This window comes from Suricata suricatta, chromosome X (assembly GCF_006229205.1).
Source record: "Suricata suricatta isolate VVHF042 chromosome X, meerkat_22Aug2017_6uvM2_HiC, whole genome shotgun sequence".
NCBI classification, from domain to species: Eukaryota; Metazoa; Chordata; class Mammalia; order Carnivora; family Herpestidae; genus Suricata; species Suricata suricatta.
In genome coordinates, this window is record NC_043717.1 from 20,507,159 (window position 1) to 20,513,867 (window position 6,709).

The following is a 6,709-nucleotide window of genomic DNA, read 5'->3' on the forward strand; positions in this document are numbered from 1 at the left end:
GGTGTAAGCATCATAGGCTCCCTAGATGAGCTGGCCTTTGCATTTGAGTTTAAGTTGTAACTACTCTTACCCATCCTCACAGTGGGCACCAAATTAGCATATGTATGCGCAGTAACTTATGCCTGGCTCTTCTTTGTTTTCTTATTCCTATGCTAGGCTCTATTTCCGGGTCAGGGTAAACATTATTCTTGTGTTCTTTAACCCCTTAGGAGAGTCTTTCAGACAACATCTGCTGTGCTTTGTTTAAGTTCCTCTTTATAGAGGTGGGAATATGCTTCTTCCCATGAGGTATCTGTGTGGGGAATATCGGTCTGACTTGGAACATGGTGAGGCCTAATCAATAGCAACAGGCTTAATTTCACATGAGCAGTAGTAGCAGAAGGAGATGCCAGTTTCCGCCTCTCATGGCAGGAGCCGTGCACATCTGCCATTTCCTTACTGTGACCGTGTCATCCAGCAAGGCCGGTGCAGCTCCCAGCACAGGTCCAATTGAGCCACCCAGGTGGCCCCAAACTTTTATTGTTTTAAGCCTTGGCAGGTTTGCTGTTCTCTGACTAATTTCAGTTAGCATAATACCTTCTAGTTTTCTTTTAAAATAGGTTTATTGGGGGGCGCCTGGGTGGCTCAGTCAGTTGTGTCCCACTTCAGCTCAGGTCATGATTTCGTGGTTCATGGGTTTGAGCCCCACATCAGGCTCTGTGCTGACAGCTCAGAGTCTGGAATTTGCTTCAATTGCTGTGTCTTTCTCTTTCTCTGCCCCTCCCCAGCTCTCTCGCTCGCTCTCTCTTGTTCTCTCTCTCTAAAAAATAAACAGACATTAAGAACCTATTAAAATAGGTTTATTGGGATATACTATACAAAAACCAGCTGATACTTAATGTGTCCAGTCTGATGAGTTTGGACATATGTGTACATGTATGAAATCATCATGATCAAAGTAATAGACATATTTCTCACCTCCAAAAGGTTCCTTGTGTCCCTTTGGTGGTTTTTCTAAAAGTGCTTCACAGAAAATCTCTCAAAATGTTACAGTACTAATAAGTGTAGGTACAATGTTTGTTGTACACCAGATCTTTAGAACTAATTCAGCCTGCATGTCTGAAACTTTCTATCCATAGAACAACTCCCCATTTACCCTTTCTCTTGGTCCTTGGTAACCCCAGTTCTATTTTCTGATTCTACAAGTATGAGGATTTTAGGTCCTGTCAGTGGAGCCATGCAGTGTTTGTCCTTCTGTGGCTGGCTTATTTCACTTAGCATGTCCTTCAGGTTTATCTGTTTTGTTGCAAATGGCAGGATTTCCCCTTTATTATTATTATTTTTTACATTTTAAAATGTTTATTTATTTTGAGCATGTGAGAGACAGTGTGCTAGAGAGAGCACATGAGTGAACGGGGAGGGGTCAGAAAGAGAGGGAGAGAGACAATCCCAAGTTGGCACAGAGCCTGCTTGGGATTCTCTCTTAAGAACCAAACCATGAGATCTTCACCTGGGCTGAAATCAAAAGTTGGATGTTTAACTACCTGAGCCACTCAGGCATCTGAGGATTTCCCTTTTAAAGCAGGATCGTACATTACTGTGTTGGTGCAAAATGAACAAACCTTTTTTTTTTTTTTTTAGTTTTAAAGGAATAGAGTTTTATTCAAGCCCCAACTTGGACAGCTACCCCGGATACACAGTCTTCATAAAGAAGAGATTGCTCCAGTGTAGGAATATTTGTTGCAGGGTTATAAACGTTTGTTGGTTTGTTTAATACTTCCACATCATCATGAAAAAGGACATTATAGAAAGTTATAGACTTTTCCATGTGTTTTTTAGTCTGTGCAAGGCTGTGTGAATTTAGTATTGTGGGAACCCGGGAAGGGTTTTTTTTTTCTTTTTTATAACTTTATGTCTGGAATGTTCCTATTTTTTATTGTTTTAATGAAGCACATATACAGTGTGCTTTGGCCAGAAATAGAACTCATGCTTCAAGGTTTTGCCAAGTCATTTTGAGGTTGGTAAATGTTACCTTTCCTTTATTTCATCAACTGTGTGACACATGTTTATATATTTATTAAAATATATGAATATATTTATCATAGTTTATCCATTTCTCTTCAGTGGACATTTAGGTTAATTCTATAACTTGGCTATTGTGAATAGTGCTACAAGGAGCATAGCATAAGAATGCAGATAGCTCTTTGAGATCCTGATTTTCATTCTTTTGAGTCTATATACCCAGGAATGAGATTGCTGGATCATATCGTAGTTCTAGTTTTAATTTTTTGAGGAACTTTCATGCTGTTTTCTATAGTGGCTTACCATTTTACATTCCTACCAACAGTGTGCAAGGGTCCAATTTTGCCACATTCTTGCCAACAGTTACTTTTTCTTTTAAATAATAACCATCCTAACTGGTATGAGGTGGTATTTCATTGTGGTTTTGATTTGCATTTCTCTCATAATTAATGATGTTGAGCATCTTTTCGTAGACCTTTTGGCCTCTTAAAGGAGAGATCACCAGGAAGAAGAGAGGAGAATCAGGGCATTGCAAGTCTTGATTACACAAAGACATTGACCATGGCAACTCAAACCATCATGTTCAAAGACTTCCCCCAAAAAGAAAGAACAGGTAAGGATCATCCTACTTATGTTTGTGCAATAATTAATCTAACCATCCTCCTCCTAATGGACATATAAAGTGTTTCCCATTTGTTGCTATGATTAACAGGACTGTAATCAACATCTTTGAACATGAACTCTTGGAAATGTGCATGCTTTCTCATAGGAAAGATGTAGCAAAGCGTAAGCTTGATTAAAGCAGGTGAGTGTAAAGATTGGGAGCTTTTACTGAACTTCTGTTCCAAAAATGCTATCGCACTTCATAGTCTGGCCAGTTAATGTGTGTGAATGCCTTACATCCTCAGAGCCATTTTATTTTATCAAACTTTGAAATTTTGGTCAATCATGGGGATAAAAGAGAGTGTCTTGTTAGTGTTCGACTTCCTTTTTTCCAAACAGGTTAACTATAAAACTCAGTTAATCCAGAGTGGGATTTCTGCATTAATGCCTTGAGTGCCTAGATTTTTCTAGGCATGCTTTATTACCAGTAAAACATTCCCCCTTTACTCTGAAAAGTAAGAACTTGACAGAATAGTCAGTTGCTGAGCAGTGGAGCCAGAAAGGACACTTTTAGGTACTGAAGGTCAGAGGTCAGAGCAATTGCCTGAGTCTCTCTCTCAGAGAGAGACCACATGTAAAACCTCACCTGGAGAGCCCAGGGAAGGCTGGCAGTCAGCATTTTGGATCTAGAGTTGAGCTGAAAGTACACAATGAACCGTAAGGAGTCGAGGTGGGAAATCTGGGTAGAAGGTCCAGGAGCTTCTGTTAACTGGTTTGGCAAATCTCTGAATTGCCACCACCAGCTCAAGTTATGAGGTGGTCTCCATGGGCAAGTCTACTGGATGAAAGGACTAAAGCCATGCCAGACACCCCCCCCCCACCCCACCCGCTGTCTCTGAAGTCTCCTGGCCCAAAGTGCGGCAGAATATGCATGGCTTTGCCATGTCACCCAGTGATGCTGAACATGCTGGTTCCTGGGAGGTCTGTGTCCCTTGGCTGTGTTTGGTGGCCTATATCGCCACCAGCTATTTCCTAGGGTTGACTCAGAATGTAGACATTCGTAGGGTGGATGGACACTCTGTCACGTTGGCATGGTTTATTAAATTGACCATGGATGACAGGGACACATGGAGTCCAGAGCTCTATCTTTATGGTTGTAATAGCCTAGAGTTGATGCACTTGAAAAAATATTCTGTGCTAGCCGTTCCCAGGTTATCACATGGTCTGTAGCACAGTATAAATCACTACTCACTGGTGTAGTGTGGGGAGGATTTGTGTTGCTAAGAAAATTGTGTATCTCACCTAAGTGGCAGCTGAGTGAGAGCAATGTATACTGAAGGGGACAAGAAATTAGGTTTACTTCCCTGTATTAGAAATTTAATAGAAATTGTATATTCTCCCATTAGCAGTTTTTTCCCCTTTTATTTGTGACTGCTGCTTCATCTTTTCCACCAATCACAACACACATTATTCCTTGCCTCCTCTTCCACATTTGCATAAGTCTCATATCCACAATCTTTATATAGCTCTGCATTTTATTTTCAATCACTGCATGTCTCAGAAGCATATTATTATCAGTTGGCCCAATCAACTGGAATAGACCCCAGGAATTGTGTCCTTTAGTGTCAGAAAATTGGACACCGGTGGACATGAATGACTGTACCAGTTACAGCCTCCCTATTTAAAATCTTTTATTTTGAAATAATGTAAGACTTACATAAAAATTGTGAAACTAGTGTGGAGAGTTCCTGTGGCTCTTAGAACCAAGTTCAGCCAAACAAATCTGTTTACATTGTGAGAGTGCAGTTAGCAGAACTCATAAATTGACATTGATAGAGTAGCTTTTAACTGCAATCAAAGCTGGATTTCACGAGACTCAAACAGGCAATCACCGCTTTTTGTTAGGTTTTGTTTTCTTTGGCATATCACTACTCTTCTTTCACTTGTATAAATCTGTATGAATTCTACCAGAATACAGAAAGAAATTTCCCAGAAACCCAAAGAAACTCCCTATGTTCCTTCTTTTGGGGGGTTTATTTTGTTTATATTTTTCATCATGATTAGTGTACTCTTTATTTTATTTTGGAGAGAAAGAGCATGACGGGGGGAGAGGGAGATACAGAATCCAAAGCAGTCTCCAGGCTCGAATTTTCAGCACAGAGCCTGACGCAGGGCTCAAACTCACAAACTGTGAGATCATGACCTGAGCCAAAGTTAGACGCTGAACTGATTGAGCCACTCAAGCCCCCAGAAAAGTGTACTCTTTAATCCCTCTCCTCTATTTCATTCATTCCCCCAAGCACCTCCCCTTTGGGAACCATATTTGTTCCCTGTGGTTAGGAGTTTGTTTCTTGGTTTATCTCCTTTTTTTGCCTTGCTCATTTGTTTTGTTTCGGTATTTCTCTGACCTATTCGACTTAGCATAATATTCTAGCTTCATCTATGTCATTACAGATACAGGATTTAATTCCTTTTTATGGGTGAATAATATTCCTGTGTGTGTGTGTGTATCCCACATCTTTTTTTATCCATTAATCAATTGATGGACACTTAGGCTGCTTCTGTAGCTTGGCTATTGTAAATAATGCTGCAGTAAACATCAGGGTACACATATCCCTTTGAATTAGTGTATTTGTACTTGGGGCGTAAATACCCAGTAGTGTGATTATTGGTCCATAGAGTGGTTCTTTTTTTAATGTTCTTTCTTTATAATCACATCAGTGTAATCCTTGGCAACCACACTGACCTATTCTGTGTTAGTATCATTTATGGGGGGGATATTAGACAAATTAAAAATTACATAATTTTATGAAATGAGCGTTTTCAGTTGGCATGACGTACTTGAGCTATACCCAAGTTGTGAGAATAAATACTTTATCCCTTTTCCTTGCTGAATAGGATTCCCAGTAAAACAGTTTATTTAGCCATTAGAGGAAACTGGGGTTGTCTCTTGTTGGGGCTATGTGTGAGCATTTACTTCTCTAGGGTCAATTTTTAGAAAGGGCTTGTTTTGTCATACGGTATATATATGTTTAAATTAAATTTTTTAATGTTCATTTATTTTTGAGAGAGAGAGAGACACACACACAGCATCGGAAGCAGACAGAGTCTGACATGGACTGAAACCCAGGAGCTATGAGATCATGACCTGAGCCGAAGGTGGAGGCTTAACCGACTGAGCTGCCCAGGTGCCCCTGGGTATGTTTAACTTTATAACAATTTCCAGAGATCCTAGAGCATTTTAGAATGACAGATCGAGTTGTTCCATATTCTCATCAGCACTTGAGAGTCTCAGTAATTTTTATTTTACCTATTTGGGTAGGTATGTAGTAGTAGGTCATTGGGGTTTAAAATTAGATTATACCAATGGATAATGATATATTTTTTTCATCTTCTTGTTTACAATCCCTATATTCTTTCTGGTGAATGGTGTTTAAGCCTTACGCCCATTTTCTTTTAAGTTAATTTATTCATTTTGGAGAGGTAGAGAGAGAGAATCCCCAGTAGGCTGTGTTCTGTCAGTGCAGAGCCCAAATCAGGGCTCAAACTCTCAAAATGTGAGATCCTGACCTGAGCTGAAACTAAGAGCCAGACGCATAACCGACTGAGCCACCCGGGTACCCATTATACCTACTTTCTAATGAGATTGTCTCTTACTGTTAAACATAGAGGCCTTTGGGGGGCTGGGTGGGGAAGATACAAGTATTTGATTTGCAAATACTTTCCCCCAGTATGTGATGGAGCCGAGCCATGCGTCTTGAAGATGCTCGGTTCTGTAGCTTGCAATAAATGCATATGCCAACATCAGCAAAGGTAAAATTCTAAAGTTCTGCCCTCGTATCTTCCCAGTGTGTCCTGGGACAAACAGTTCCTACTGCTTCATTGTGTGAGTGTGAGAGCCCCTGAGCCCACCGGTACCAGGACCCACGTGGTCATCTCAAGGCAGCACCTCTGAAACCTCCTTACAGGTAAGCATGGGCCTTTATTATTATTTTAATATACTGCAAATCACAGTAAGTCTAGTATTTTTCCAGCAAACTTGTGAGATGGTGTATATATATCCATATACACACATTCTCACGAACACACAAAATTGGTCGATCCT

General features: G+C 40.3%; 1 non-coding gene across 1 annotated transcript; it reads right to left on the bottom strand.

Moving 5' to 3' along the window:
• Positions 1 to 2,508: 2,508 nt before the first annotated feature.
• On the bottom strand, positions 2,509 to 2,636 carry LOC115284500. Its single transcript, XR_003905247.1, has one exon. It is a non-coding gene; the product is annotated as a U8 small nucleolar RNA (small nucleolar RNA).
• Positions 2,637 to 6,709: the final 4,073 nt, after the last annotated feature.